The 14,568-nt window shown below is 33.8% G+C and overlaps 1 long non-coding RNA gene across 9 annotated transcripts in view; it reads left to right on the top strand.

Moving 5' to 3' along the window:
- The window catches only part of LOC107520629, a 232,097-nt gene that overhangs the window by 49,830 nt on the left and 167,699 nt on the right, over positions 1-14,568 (top strand). For all 9 annotated transcript variants that reach the window (XR_004955992.1, XR_004955991.1, XR_004955995.1 and 6 more), the window contains one exon: positions 9,047-9,161. This is a non-coding gene — a long non-coding RNA (uncharacterized LOC107520629). The remainder of the gene's footprint in view (positions 1-9,046; positions 9,162-14,568) is intronic.

The following is a 14,568-nucleotide window of genomic DNA, read 5'->3' as shown; positions in this document are numbered from 1 at the left end:
AGTGCCTCTTGCTTGAATAAGGGATTCTGACAAAAACAATAAAATCCAGAGAGATGCTGGCCTCTTTTGAGAAACTAGTGGGAGGCTGAGGACCTACATTGGACTGTGTGCAAGGAGCGTTAAAAGAAGTCCCTTGTGATTATCTTGGCTAGTTAGAAATTTTCAAAATCATATCTTTTTCTTAGGAAGCAGTCTCTAGGCTTACCCTAATGAGAAGCCTTAGAAAATTGCCTTTACTTGATAGCTCCATTTTATCAGTCATTTTAGAACCTAGTACTGGGGGACATCAGCAAAAATTAAGGTCTCTGTGAAGGTGTATGAGCCTTTTTTTTAAAAAAAACTCATATCAAACACATAATTTAAAGAAGTGTTAAAAAAATGAGACATTAACACAATACATATTACAGAATTCATTTTTAAACAGTGTCATAAATTGTCAGACCTGGAAAGTTCTCAGTGCTAGAGGTCATTTAGTCCAATTTGTCTGCCTCCTTTGCTAATGCATTAAAAACAAAACAAAACAAAAGACAAAGAGATGAGTGGACTGATTCAGTGACATACTTCCAAGGCTTATTTAAATGGGTAGGTGCAAAAGTAAGTAGCTAAATGGTAAACTGAGACTTAAATTCCTATCTCCCTGCCTAATGATCAGTTGCCTTTCTAGAGGTTTTTCTTTCTAATAGGCTCTATAAAAAGGCATATCCATAACCAACCAATATGATACACCCTTGACACATGATGTCTCATGAATCCCTAAATTAATAAGAAAAATGTTTGTGCAACTTACCATATTTTAAAATCTTTTCAACTTTCAATATTCTTTCTCGCCAAGTAAATAATTTTTATTCTGACTGCAGCATAAGTGAAAAGTATTCATTAATTGATTTTACTTGCTTCTATGTATGAAATGTTCACATCATTCTAAGGCATTAAGTCACAGCTGAATCGAACATTCCAGTCTTGCAATCAACCAGTGCTCTCACTGGCCTCTTCGATTTCCAGCTCTGGGATTAAATATCTTGGGGAAGAGAGATTGGAAATGGATAATTCTTTTTCTTTCTTTTCTTTTTCCTTTTTTCCTTCTTTTTTGACAAGAGAGACATGTTATATAAATGCCGACACTTAGCTAAGCTTACTTACTAGCCAATTTTCTCTTTTGTCTATGTATCCTTGACTTTTGTGACAGATCGAAAACATGTTACATTTGTTAATGCCAGGAATCTGCTACATCTTTAAATTAATTAACCTAGTATAAGATCTTGTGACAGAATTCTTTTAATTTTTAGCAGTACTACATAATTACACCATCTCTCCTGTCTGCCTGTCTGTCCATCTATCTGTCCAGACCTATCTGACTCGCCAGTCCTCTCTATTGAATGGTGGATCATGAAATCAGAAATTACTGGAGATACACAAACTAGTAGTCATTTACATAGAAACAGGGCTAAACAAAAGCGAGAGAGGCTACCCAAGAGTTTAAGAGCAGGTATATTGTGTCCCTGGGTCTTTTGGTCTGTAATTCTCAATTCAAATACATAACAATTTTTTTAAGCGGTCCCTGCTTACACATTTGGTCAGTTAGACTTTTCAAGGAAAGTAGGGCTAATGTTACCCTCACTTTATAGATGAGGAATCCAAGCTCTATCTGATTCCAGAGCCCATGCTTGTGCCTGCTGTGCTCTAGCGGCTTTTAGGAACAGCTCCACCTGTAGATGTATTTCTCCACCAGGATGCTCAACAGGCAGCACAAACTCAGTACACTCCAAAGTAAGTGATAATCTCTCCCTGACAAATCATCGACAACTCTAGACGTGACTCACTTCTATTTCTACTAGTAGAACCATCTTTCTACCCTGGTCTGACATCTCAGTGTCATTTTCATTTGCTTGTCTCTCTTGTTCTTCTAATTCAGTAACTTGCCTGGTTCTATCTCTGCAGTATCTCTGACACGTGTCTTTTTCTGTTGTTTCTCTTGCCACCGAAATCTAACCCTGGTTACCTCTTATTGGAATGATGAGTTGACCATTTAAGTGTTTTTTCCACCTCTGTTTTCCCAAATGAAGACCAAATGCTTCCAGCTGGTGTTCATTGTGTGTGTGTGTGTGTTTATGGTAGAAGTCAAGAACTCAAATATGTGCATACATCAGATATCTAAGAAACATGTGAAGCAAGGTTTAAGAAAAACTTTTGTCTTTACTATAAAACAACAGCATTAATAAATGAAAAGCCAGCATACTCATATTAGTAAATGGCATCTGACATTTGCAGAGGCAATAGGACTGACTGTGGCCATCTACAGAGGTCCACATCTGCTCATCTTTACTGATTCCTGGTATGTGGGAATGCAGGCCCAGCATTGCTACCAGAATTTAGATTTTTTCAAGAGAAGCCAAAATTTAGATTTTTATGTATGATCTCCCAATATTTGAATATTTGGTAGCTAATTCAAATAGAGCACACACATATACACACATACGCACATGCACACTCTTCCTTTAGTTAGAAAAAAAAACCCTAAATTTTGGCCAGGCCAAACAAGTCAGCAGGTGGCTAAATTCAGCTTATGGTCTGAAAATGTCCTCTCTGTGTATTATGTGTTTTTCTTAATCCTCTATATAGGCATGCCTCATTTTATTGTGTTTCACTTCATTGCACTTTACAGATGTTGTGCTTTTTACAAATTGAAGGCAAGACCCTCTAATAGCAAAATGACTACAACTCATTTTATTGTGTTACTTTATTGTGGTGATCTGGGATCTAACTTGCAATATCTCTGAGGTGTGCCTGTAGAGGCACCTCTCTCCCGTCATTACTTCCATAGTCTTGCCTCTCTGCCTTTGTTCTCAGAGTCTTATCTATGCCTTAGAAAGCCTTCTTTATATCCAGTCTATTGAAATCTTACCTATCATTACAGTCTACTTCATGTTCCACATCCTTCATGAAGCTTCTCCTCATCCTCTCAGCCAGACATCTTTCCTACAAACTTTGAGTCATCTCTTTTGTGGCTCATTTCTTAACTCTGCCTTGCACATCAGCTGTTTGTACTTACATGGTCCTACGTGACTATACGTTGCATGAAGTAAAACCATCTCTGGAACCTCACAGTCTTTGCAAATAGCACCTAAATAGAGCTGAAGCTCATTAAGTCTGATTTTGAACTTTCCAAAAGAGAGGGAGAAAAATCTCTATATTTGGGTATTTTTGTTTCATTTTAGAAATTGCAGCCTATTTGCTTCTTATTAAAAGAAGGTAGGTCTATCCAATCCTCTTTTTCCTCACAAAACCCAGATATTATTTCCATCGTGTCTGTAAGAACTCACTTTTCTGGCACAGAATGTGACATAGAATCGGTTTACTTTAAGGAAGAAAAGCATCACTGTACAGGAAGATCATCTGTTAAAATGAAAGGTGATCCTAGCCAAGATGATACTTATTTCTTTCTTAATGAAAAGGCAACAGTTTTGCTCATTCTTGTTCTCATTTAGAGCTCTTTTAATTCCTTTTTCAGACACCATGTAGTATTACTCAATCTTCAGAGTCAGTATTCTAAGCCTGAACTTTCTCTGGTATACCGCATCAAGTTCTGAACTGCATCTGATCAGATAACAGGCAATCAGGCAGGCTGCCACATAGCAAATAGATGACCACAGAGTCACTGGGAATTTAGTCATGCTTATTTAAAAGCATTCAGCCTGAGCACGCTTTTACTGATGAATAATAAATGCTTTGACATACCTATACCACCATATTGCATTTTAAAAATAATCCTGCCACAATAGTTAGACCCTCAACTTTCAGATATAGAAAAGCTTTTGTAGAAAGCAGTACTCCTTTATAATACTTAGGGGTATCCTAATTCTTGTGATACTGACTAACCAGGTTGTGAGTTTTAGTTATAGGTTAGCTAAAGATAGTTTATTGAAAGAAGTTTTACTCAAGCCAGGACATGCTCAAAACTAGTGAGCAGAGTTGTAGTTCTGTTTATATCTGGCATAATAAACATCAAGGGACTATTAAAATATTCAGCATTATAATCATTATCAAAAGATTCAAGGGAATCTGAAAGAAAAAAATGCTTATTTCCCAACCACCTAATATGTAATTATTAATTTGATTTCTTATTTCCTTCCAGTGTTTCTCTAAATCTACAAATACTTTTTACTAATGTTAAGCATCATTCATGAAAACTTTGCTGAACTGATAATCTATTTTATGTTAAATATTTCTTAACCTAACAAAAGCGATTTTAGTAGATTATTGCATCTTTTAATAGAAAATGATCTAGAGATATAATGGGACCTAAATAGGTATATTTTGAAGTATTTAGCTTTGTAAGGATCAAGAAAAAATCATAAAATCATAAATCAACAAAGATTTCACGAACCATAAATATAGGCTCTTCAGTAGTTTACTATTTGCTGATGAGTATGCAAAGCAGAGATTCATATAGAAACTAAATAAATGTTGCAAGACAGATGCTGGCTAGTAGTCATCTTTAAATGAGTTTAACTTGTATTTATAAAATATCTGTCTACTCTTTAAAAAAAATGACACTGGCACCTTCTCAATCAGTCCTGAGTTTCATGTGGTCCAGTAGGTTTCTTGTGAAAATACTGGGACTTCTCTGAAGGGGAGATGCAAACAAGACCATCCTCCTAGCTTGTTAGCTTTAAATATGTTGCACAGTATTGAAGTTTTGTGCCTTTAGTTAAGTAGGCTTGTGGATTATATTTTATAATTAAGAAAAATTAACCCTTACAAAATGTATAAGCAGCTTAAAAAGATTTCAGGAAAGAAGCAGAGAGTTGAAGATAATACTGATAATACAAGCCAAGCAAATTTTAACAAACGTAAAAATTCCTTTTCATAATTAGTTGGTGATGAGAAATAAATATCATGATTAATAATAAAAAATAATTTTGATAGATTATTGAAAAGTATTTTTCATTCTCAATAATTCCTTTCTACACTGTTTTTAAAGGTTACCTCGGCCTCTTGAACTTCAGTGTGATATGGGGGTGGAGCAGACTGTCTGCCTTTGTGTCCAGGAGCAGGGAGGCTGTGAGCAGAGGGCCTGGGGACCTGAGAGGCACTATGGATGGGCTAAGGCAGCTGCGCTAGGGATCTCAGAACTGACTGGAGAAGCCATGTGGTGAGGAGACTTAGTGGTGCCAACGAGGTGATATCATCTAGAGATTAGATGGATGATCATGACTGCTAATCCCTTTCTTCTACCTTGGTGCTCTATAACTCTTCTCACCCCCAGTCCCAGTGAAGAAATAACAGGGAAGAAGGGAAAGAAACTGTGAATTGACTGAGAGCAAACTTCAGCCACTGGTGGAATTGGGAGCTTAAAAGAGAAATTAAAGTTCATTTATAGAAAACTATAGACTTTTAAAATACATCTGAGTTTGTAGCCTGAAGATTACACCAGGTCTATTATGAAGAGAGCAATTTCAGTTCCCTGTTATTTTCCTGTTTCTAGACAAGTGGTTCCCAAACTTGTCTACACTTTGGTATCATCTGGGGAGCATAAATACAAGTTAAATTCATTAAGGTGCCCATGTCCCATCTCCAGAGATCTGGAGTGTGGCCCTTATTTTGTAGTTTTAAAAAGATCCTAGGTGATCCTAATGTATAGACATTGGTTTACTCTTATACAAGAACACTTTGACTTGGGGATGTGCGTGTGGCCCAGAACTGCTGTAGGCACTGTAGCATTTGTGCTTCTCCTATCATGACATATACTACTCTGCAATCCGGTTCTCCGTGCACTTGGCTGCATCTGCCAAAGGACTGTGAGCCACATGAGGACAGAGCCTTGCCATTTTCGTTCAGCATGGCTCTCAAGCATCCAGCACAGTATATTGCATGTAGAAGACACAGAATAAATGTTTATTGCATAAATGAATGGCATATAGGTCTTTGCCCTTTTTCCTATTCGTTATACCTCATTCCCAGCTCCTCCTGAACTAGAAAACTTTCTGGCTAAAAACAGATGAGTCGTGAAGCATGGCTACAGAAGCAACCATGTGAGGAAACAGACGCGCACTTGCTCCTCAGCTGAACTTCTTGAGATCACCAGTTAGGAGATTATGATCAAATGCCACGTCTGCTGTCATTGCTTTCTTAAAGTTCTGGAGGGGAGAACATTTCTGCTCTTTCATTTCTGGAATTACCATGTAGAGCGAATAATTAGCTACGTATTTATGAACAGTTTTTGTAGGTTTCGTAGGTAGGTTGTCTAATTTTATGTTTTTATTTTTATCAGTCTGCCCATGATATTTCATTGACATTTACTGCACCTCTAAATTATATACGCTCTGTTCAATTTCCAGGAATTTGATCATAATAGCAATTTTTAATTTTAAACTTAAAATTATCAAATGCAAAGCATAATGTACCTAAAGCTGTGCTTTTCTGCAACATTTTAATCTAAATGCAGGTAGTAATAATTAGATTAACAATTAATTTTAAAAGCTCTTTTTCTTGAGTCTTTAAAAACCATTTTGTGCCATATATTTTCTCAATGATTAAATTTGCAAATGGAAATATATATTTATATTTTAAAATTTGACAATAGACTTTATTCTACTCTACTAGATTAGTACTTATCACTAGGACATGGAGCACATGGCATGGGTAGCAGCTAATTATCTGTAAAATAAAGGTGATTGGCAAGAAGAAAAAAAGCAAATAGGCTTCTCTAGTTTTATTTTTTAAAATAAATCTATTATTTATACGATCTTATAAAGTTCCTCGATGTCAGCAATAGTGTCTATTGCCTATTAAGCAACAATCATCATAGCAGGTTTTGTAAAACGTGAAAGGAAATGCAGGTCTATTCTGTAAAATTTTATCTTTTGACATTTATTATAAAAGAAGAGGTAATGACACATGGAATGACTCTCATAAGATACCAAGTACAACACAAAATACAACAAGGAAAGCCTGTAAAAGCAAATAACCCAGTCACCACTAATCCTTTAAAGGGACCTACCATCTTTTCTGGACCTCAGATGCCTGGAATTAGACTAATTATAATTCTTGGTCCAGAATACACTATCATCATTTGAATAAGAATGACCCTTTTTTAGTTATTTGTCTTAATAATATAAAAATGCCCTGGACCCTACGACCTAACCTGAGAACATTTATATTAAATTTATCTATACATTCTTTTCTGACCCCCCTTTCTCCCCTCGGAGGTGAATGATAACCCCAATTTTGTATTTATTATTTCTTTTAAAAATAGTTTTATTTCATATGTATAAACTATTCATATATATAACATAATACATCAAATATACATATAGCATATATAATATACATCACATGTATATAATACATAACATACTTAATACATATGTAGCATGTAACATAATACATTATATACATACAGCATATATACATCACATATATATAAGATATGCATATATCTAAAGAGATATTTTGTTTAGTTTTACCTTTTTTATTCAATATTGTTACTAAATTCATCCATGTCATTATATCTGTAATTCATTAATTTTTTGCTGTTTTATAATGTATGGTGAATGAATACCAAATTTATCCATTTTCCTGTGAATGTGTATTTGAAATTTCCAAAGCTTTTTCTGTTCCGAACTGTGATATAGGAACTCTCTGATGTGGGTCTTTGGTTCACACATGTAAATATTACCTTGCATATGTCTCTTGGAAGACAATTGCTGGCCATAGGTTTTACTATGTTCAAATCTATAAGATTGACAATTACAAATTATTTTCAAAAAACCTGTGAGACAGTTTTACTCTTAACACTTGGCGTTGTCAGATTTCTTAGTTTTTGCCACAAATTTTGAAGAATGTTATTGCATTATAATCTGATATGCACTGTCAAGATTTTTCATATTTATTAACTTTATCTGTTTTTTGTCCAAATGTATTTCTTTTATATGAAATAGTTATTCCTTTATTTTCCATATTTTTCAATTTTTTTAAATTTTATTGATCCGTATGACTTTTTATATATTTTTGATATTATTAATTTCAGTTCTATGTGTTGTAAGTAGCTTCTCCCATTTTGTGGCTAGTCTTGTCGTTTTCTTTAAATATCTTTTAATTTTTATGGTAAAATGTATCTATATCTTTCTTCGCAAACAACTTTAGACACAAACATGTTCACACATATGGAAAGATGATGTCATATATTTATAAAAATGTGTGTATATATGTATCTCCAAATATCGTTTTCATGTTTCTAAATCTCATGATTCCAAAAACAAATTATTTGTGGGATAGGGGGTACAAAAGTATATACATTGTTACAAGTTATTTTCTGTATGGAGAATTGTTAAAAGAAAAATTGTGTCTTGGTATCGACTAAATAGTTCACTCTATGTCTATTATAGGCAAAAATCCGATTAAAAAATCTATTGATAGTTTTTATTTACCTCAGGCCAAAAAAATTATATATTATACACAGTAAGAATGTGTATGTATTCTCTCTAGAGACAGTATCTCCTGATATTTATTTCATATATATTTATAGACAGATAACTAATAATAACTCCAAAATGTAAGAAACTGCTCTATAACATAATACCTTTCAAGACATAAAATAAATGCTATGAGGTAAAATCATAGCTGACTCCTACTGAGAACTTGGCTATTTCTGTGTAAAGATTAATTAATGCAAGGATTTCTTTGTCTAATTTATTTAATTGGGTTCATTTTAAGGCCATGTGTTGCGTATGTGTGTTTTTCTGAATATTATGTTTTGACATCCTAAAAAAACATCTGGCTAGGGGAGAAACTGCCCCTCCTGGAGCTAGCTAATTCTTAGAGATAGCAAAGGGCCCAGCCAGAGCATGCCTTTGATATGCAAACCAACCAGTCCAGAGCTACACCTTCTCCATCTGGCCTGTACACCCCAGGAGCAATATACCTGTGCCTTAATCATCCTAGGGCCAGGTACTAGACAAGTAGAGAAATAACTTAAAGCCCACAGCAATTTTTCAAACTAGGTAATCCTAAATGATTTACTTGCTCTGGTTTGCTTTTCCCACAGAAACCCCAATAAAGACTGAGGCTGAAACTGCCCTGGCTCCTGTTTTCTGCCTCCTCACCACCCAGGGCTTTTCCCATGTGGCCCTACATGGCTGTGCCTCCTGTTTCTAGGACTTGTGAGTATAATATACTTCGTTTTCCTGAGTTTCTCCTCTGGTGGCTGCACCTGACTGACCATCTCATCATACAAAACAGGCCAGAAATTTGAAAACAGAAAAAATCAAGTGATAGAGAGGAATCAGTGGGGTGTTCAGGGGTTGGTGAGTCTCCAACAAGCAGCAGGTACAATGTCATTCTCAGACATTTGCTTATCAGATTGTCAGCAGCTAAACCTGCCCCTAACTCAAAACTCCTTGCCTAAATGAATTCCACACGCTGTTTTCTGTGAGTAAAGAAGGACAACTGTGTGTGGTAAAGACAAAGGATAGTATTGCGTCAAAGTAACACTTTTCTAGAATTGGTCCTGATTCAAGTGTTTTCATTTATAGAGAGCAATTGAAAAGGGAAACTTGAAAACTTCCTCTTTCTTTTAATAGATTTTTTGATCAAGTGCTTTTCTTAATTCAATAATAGTTACCTCATTGAGTGAGGCATCTACACATAGGAGAAAAATCTGATCATTATCTTACAATGAGCTATGAGTAACTCTTTGGCAGTCCCTTATTGGCTTGAAGTCAGGACATTTGGCTTAACACTTCATTTCTCTTAGCCATGTGCAGAAACAGAAGCTCTTCAGCTGAACCACAATTATTAATCTTTGGGACCTCAGGCTTCTACACATGTAACAAGTGCTTACTATGTGTTTGTTGAAGGAACAATAGAGGGAGTCCTTGATTATTTTTAGACTGTGCTATGTGGTCCTTATTTTATCATAACATTTTTCTGAATATTGGCGTACTTGAAATTCAAATGAGAAAGGAACCTGGTTTCTCCATTATAGAATGATAGTTGTGGATTGCATTTATCTTAAAGTTACTTTTAATTGTTGAGTTTTACTAATAAGTCATATATTTTTAACCTGTTATCAGTAACATTAGAAAATAATTTGTAGAGACATATACCTGCCCCTATATCTTCATTTCAAATGGAGCCTTGGCTACCCAGAATGGTATTGCAAAACATTCATGTTGGTTGTAAATTATACATTCACTTGATTATTCAATCGAAGTAGTCAAGATATTATATAGAGACTCTCTTTCTGGATTGTTTTGGTTTTGTTTGTTTGTTTGGGTGTGTGTCAAAGTCATATTAAAATTTATTGATTTAATAAAGGCATATTTTAGAATTTTAAGAGCTATACAAGTTAAGTTTAAAAAATTTATTAGCTTCGGGAGATTGCTATATAACTCAGACATAAAATTAATTTCTTAAAACACACAAAAGAAAAGATAGAACTCTCTATAGCTTATGTCAGCCATAAAAAAAAAGAAAAAAAAAAACAAACAGTGATATATTGTTCCTGACAAGTTTCTTTACCACCAGCAGGTTTTAGTTAATGTTATTATGATAGTGAATGACCCTAAAGAGAGCTCGCTCATTCATTTATAACCTACGGCTGTGTGAATATGCCATCAGCTGTGGGAGTTTCTGATGGGCACATCAAAAGTGTTGGTATGTCACTGCATGTGGCTCTTATGGGCTTTCTTTGACGACTCCTAATATTCCATCAGTCCAGCTATCAATGGCCAGTTCTTCAGCTGGGCTGATGATTTGGAAAGCTACTCAACAATCTTTAATTGTTTCTCGCTGTTGCTACTAAAAACCTAGGAAACCTTTGTTTGCAGTGGGTAAAAATGGAGACACTAATTTCAAATTAAAGCAGCCAATGTTTCGAATAGGACAATCTCCTTAAACCTTGGCGAACTTTTGTTTTCACACACCAAGGTCTATTTATTTGTTGGGATACAAAATAATTTGGAGGAGAAATTTTTACTCCTTCAGGTGCATGAAAATGTAATCACACATTTGCAAGAGAGGCCCCAAACGTAGCATTGGACATAAGCTTAAAAAGTAATCTTATTTTGTGAGCTTGTAATGGAAGTATTTAACTTTCAAACTTGTTTTCTGAAGAAAAGCAATGAACATAAAGAGATGGCAGTTTTACCATAAAACTTAAATTTAGAAAGAATTAGTGGGATCATTATGCCTTTTAATTGGGAAAACAATGAAAGGCATTATTGAAAAACAGCAGAAAACCTGCAAACTATATATCAAATTAAATAGAATTTAAAGGGAAAAGAGGTAAATATATAGAGCTTAATTATTTAATGAGGTTAAAGTTTTATTTTTTAAATCTTTTATTTTGGTACTAAATCTTAATTTAGAACCAGTCTTATAGAGCCTCAGGAATTTATTACTTACATTGTCAGAGAAAAATAATGTGTTGACATTTATATGTTATCCTCATCATTGAATTTTAGACATTTGCTTTTTTTTTTAATTAAAAAATCTTTTCGTCTTAAGAAGCTTGGTGAAAAGGAGATAGTTTCTAGACAAAATAGTTTATAATGACTGCCTTTGTACCTTTAGCCTTCTCTTATCTCTAAAAATCTATTTAGTTTCTCCATGTTTCTGTTTACCTGCTGTTACAGAAGGCAGGTACCAAACAAACTTAAGGAATATGAGGAATGTCTCTTTACATATTTATCTAATAGTTTTAGTACAAGTGATGATGCAGCAAAAATGAATAGTAATGATTATTCCTATTTTATTAGGTGTTAGTATCTGTGAAATATTCCTAACTTTTCAAAATTAATTAAGGCATATTTTTATAGATGTTTAAAGGCTCTAAGAAATATTAGAGAAAGTTCATTTACCCAAAATGAATGTGTCCTGATGCAGTTAGAATTCCAAGAAAACTGTCATTGTATACTCTTCAATTCTTTATATAGCCCCTTTATTTTAATGCTTCCTCACATTTCTGAGGGTTCACTTATATTGTGGCAGTCATTTATTACTCTCTCTTTCTACTTTATTTTTTCTTATATATGTCATATCTCAGCGAGGATGATACATAATTTCTTAAGAAACATTTCTATTATACCTTGCAAATAAATTTTAGTAATTGGCCTTCAAATCTTTTCTTACATGGTATAAGAAATTTAGTAATTGTTCTTTAAAATGCTTTCATGAAGTTGGAAAGTAGATGAGAAGGTGTTTTATTTACTTATTAAGCAGTTATCTACAACATGTTGACTTATTTAAAATACATCTTAGAAAACAAGATGCTAAGAATTGCCAGGATCAGAATAGAAGAGTAAAAATTTGAAATTTGATAATTAAGAAGGTTTATTAAATATTAGCAAACAGGTACTTAAGTGTGTAATATAGAGACCGTATATATAACACAGTAAGTAATCTCGTCTCTTAAATTTTTCAGCCAGGGTTTAGTTATCGAGACTTTGTTTGTTTGTTTTATTTCATAAAATATCAAAAAACAAAAGAATGATAAAAAAATCACATGATGAAAGTTAGAAATATGTCCAGCACAATAATTTATTACTTCTTTTTACATGATAGTGTTGGGTCTATTTTATCTGTAGTTGGACTAAAACTATGGTAAAATCACAGACCACCTTTGTTCCACCCAGATGTTCCCTAGCATACTCTACTAGAGGTACATGCAATGAATGAGCATCTAGCTTATTTAGATGCAACTTAATTAGTGAGTTCGATTATAAAAATGAGGCCTCTGGGAAAATTAAGGAGATGAAGACTAGGAAAACTAATTCACAATAAAAAATAAACAGGAATTTTGGAAGCTCAGGGAAGCTGGAGATTCAGTCAATGAGAAAATGACTGAGAGTGCTAGAACAGCTGGACATCTACATGCAACCTGATTTACAACGTGAATCTAGACACAGACCTTACATTCTTCACAAAAATTAACTCAAAATGGATCCTAGAACAAAATGTCAAATGCAAAACTGTAAAATTTCTAGAAGATAACATAGGGGAATATCTAAATGACCTTGGGTGTCATTTAGATACGATATGACTTTTTATATATGATACCAAAGGCATTACCCATGAAAGAAATAATTGATAAACTGGACTTCATTAAAATTAAAGACTTCTGCTCTGCAAAAAAAAAAAAAAAATATATATATATGTATATGTATGTATGTGTATATATATATATCAAGAGAATGAGAAGACAAGATACAAACTGGAGAAAAATATTTGCAAAAGGTACATCTGATAAAGTACTATTATCTAAAATACATGAAGAACTTTTAAAGCTCAACAATAAGAAAAAAGCCTTACTAACAAAATAGGACTTTTAGAGCTCAACAATAAGAAAAAAGCCTTACTAACAAAATAGGCAATAGACCTGAACAGATACCCCACCAAAGAAGATACACAGGTACAGAGAACAAACTGATAGTTTCCAAAAGGGAGAGGAGTTGAGTGGCTGGGTGAAAAAGGTAATAGGATTAAGAAGTACAAATTAGTAGCTATAAAATAGTCATAAGGATGTAGAGTACAGCATAGAGAACATAGTGAATATTATTGTAATAACTGTGTGCAGTGCCAGATGGGTGCTGGAGTAATCAGGGGGATCACTTTATAAATTATATAAATGTCTAACCATTATACTGTATACCTGAAAGTAATATAAATAAGTAAACATGTAAATAAATAAATAAATAAATAAGAAAGAAAAAACGGGTGACCTGAAATAGTCCTGTATCTACTGAATAAATTGAATTTGTATAAAATAAAAATTTCTCCTGAGGAAAACTTCAGTCAGATGATTTCACCAACAAATTTGCCACATACTTAATACCAATTCTACACAGTCTCTTTCAGAAAATAAAAGAGGAGGGAATACTTCTCAACTTGTTTTATGAGGCCAGCATTACTCTGATACCAAAATTAAATAAAGATCTTACAAGAAAACTAGAGACCAGTATCTCTCGTAAACATATAATATAAAAATTCCCAGCAAAAAATTAGCAGATTTAGCCTTGAAATATGTAAAAATGATAATACATCATAATCAAGTGGAGTTTATCTCAGGAATGCAATTTCAACATTTAAAAATCAATGTAATTTGACATATTAACAAACTAAAGAAAATATTGATGTAATTCAAAATTTGCTAGGTTACATATTTCAAGATTATATCTTAGTATAAGCCTTTAAAAATAAATTTTGTCTTAAACCGGAAACAGAAAGAAGGTATGCAGATGGCAAATAAGCATATAAAAGGATGTTCAACATCATATGTCATTAGAGAACTGCAAATTAAAACAACAATGAGATACTACTACACATATGAGAATGGCCAAAATTCAAAACATTAACAACAGCAAATCCTGGGGAGGATATGGAACAAGAGGAGCTCATTTATTGCTGGCGGGAATGCAAAATGGTATAGCTATTTGGAAGGAAGACAGTTTGACAATTTCTTACAATTTCTAAACACTCTTACCATATGATCTAGGAGTTGTGCTCCTTGGTATTTGTGTCAATGAACTGAAAAAATTATATCCACACAAAAGCCTTTGCAAGGATGGT

This window comes from Rousettus aegyptiacus, unplaced genomic scaffold (genome assembly GCF_014176215.1).
Source record: "Rousettus aegyptiacus isolate mRouAeg1 unplaced genomic scaffold, mRouAeg1.p scaffold_m13_p_2, whole genome shotgun sequence".
Taxonomy (NCBI): domain Eukaryota; kingdom Metazoa; phylum Chordata; class Mammalia; order Chiroptera; family Pteropodidae; genus Rousettus; species Rousettus aegyptiacus.
The sequence above is the reverse complement of the archived record's forward strand: the minus strand, read 5'-3'. Positions and strand labels throughout refer to the sequence as shown.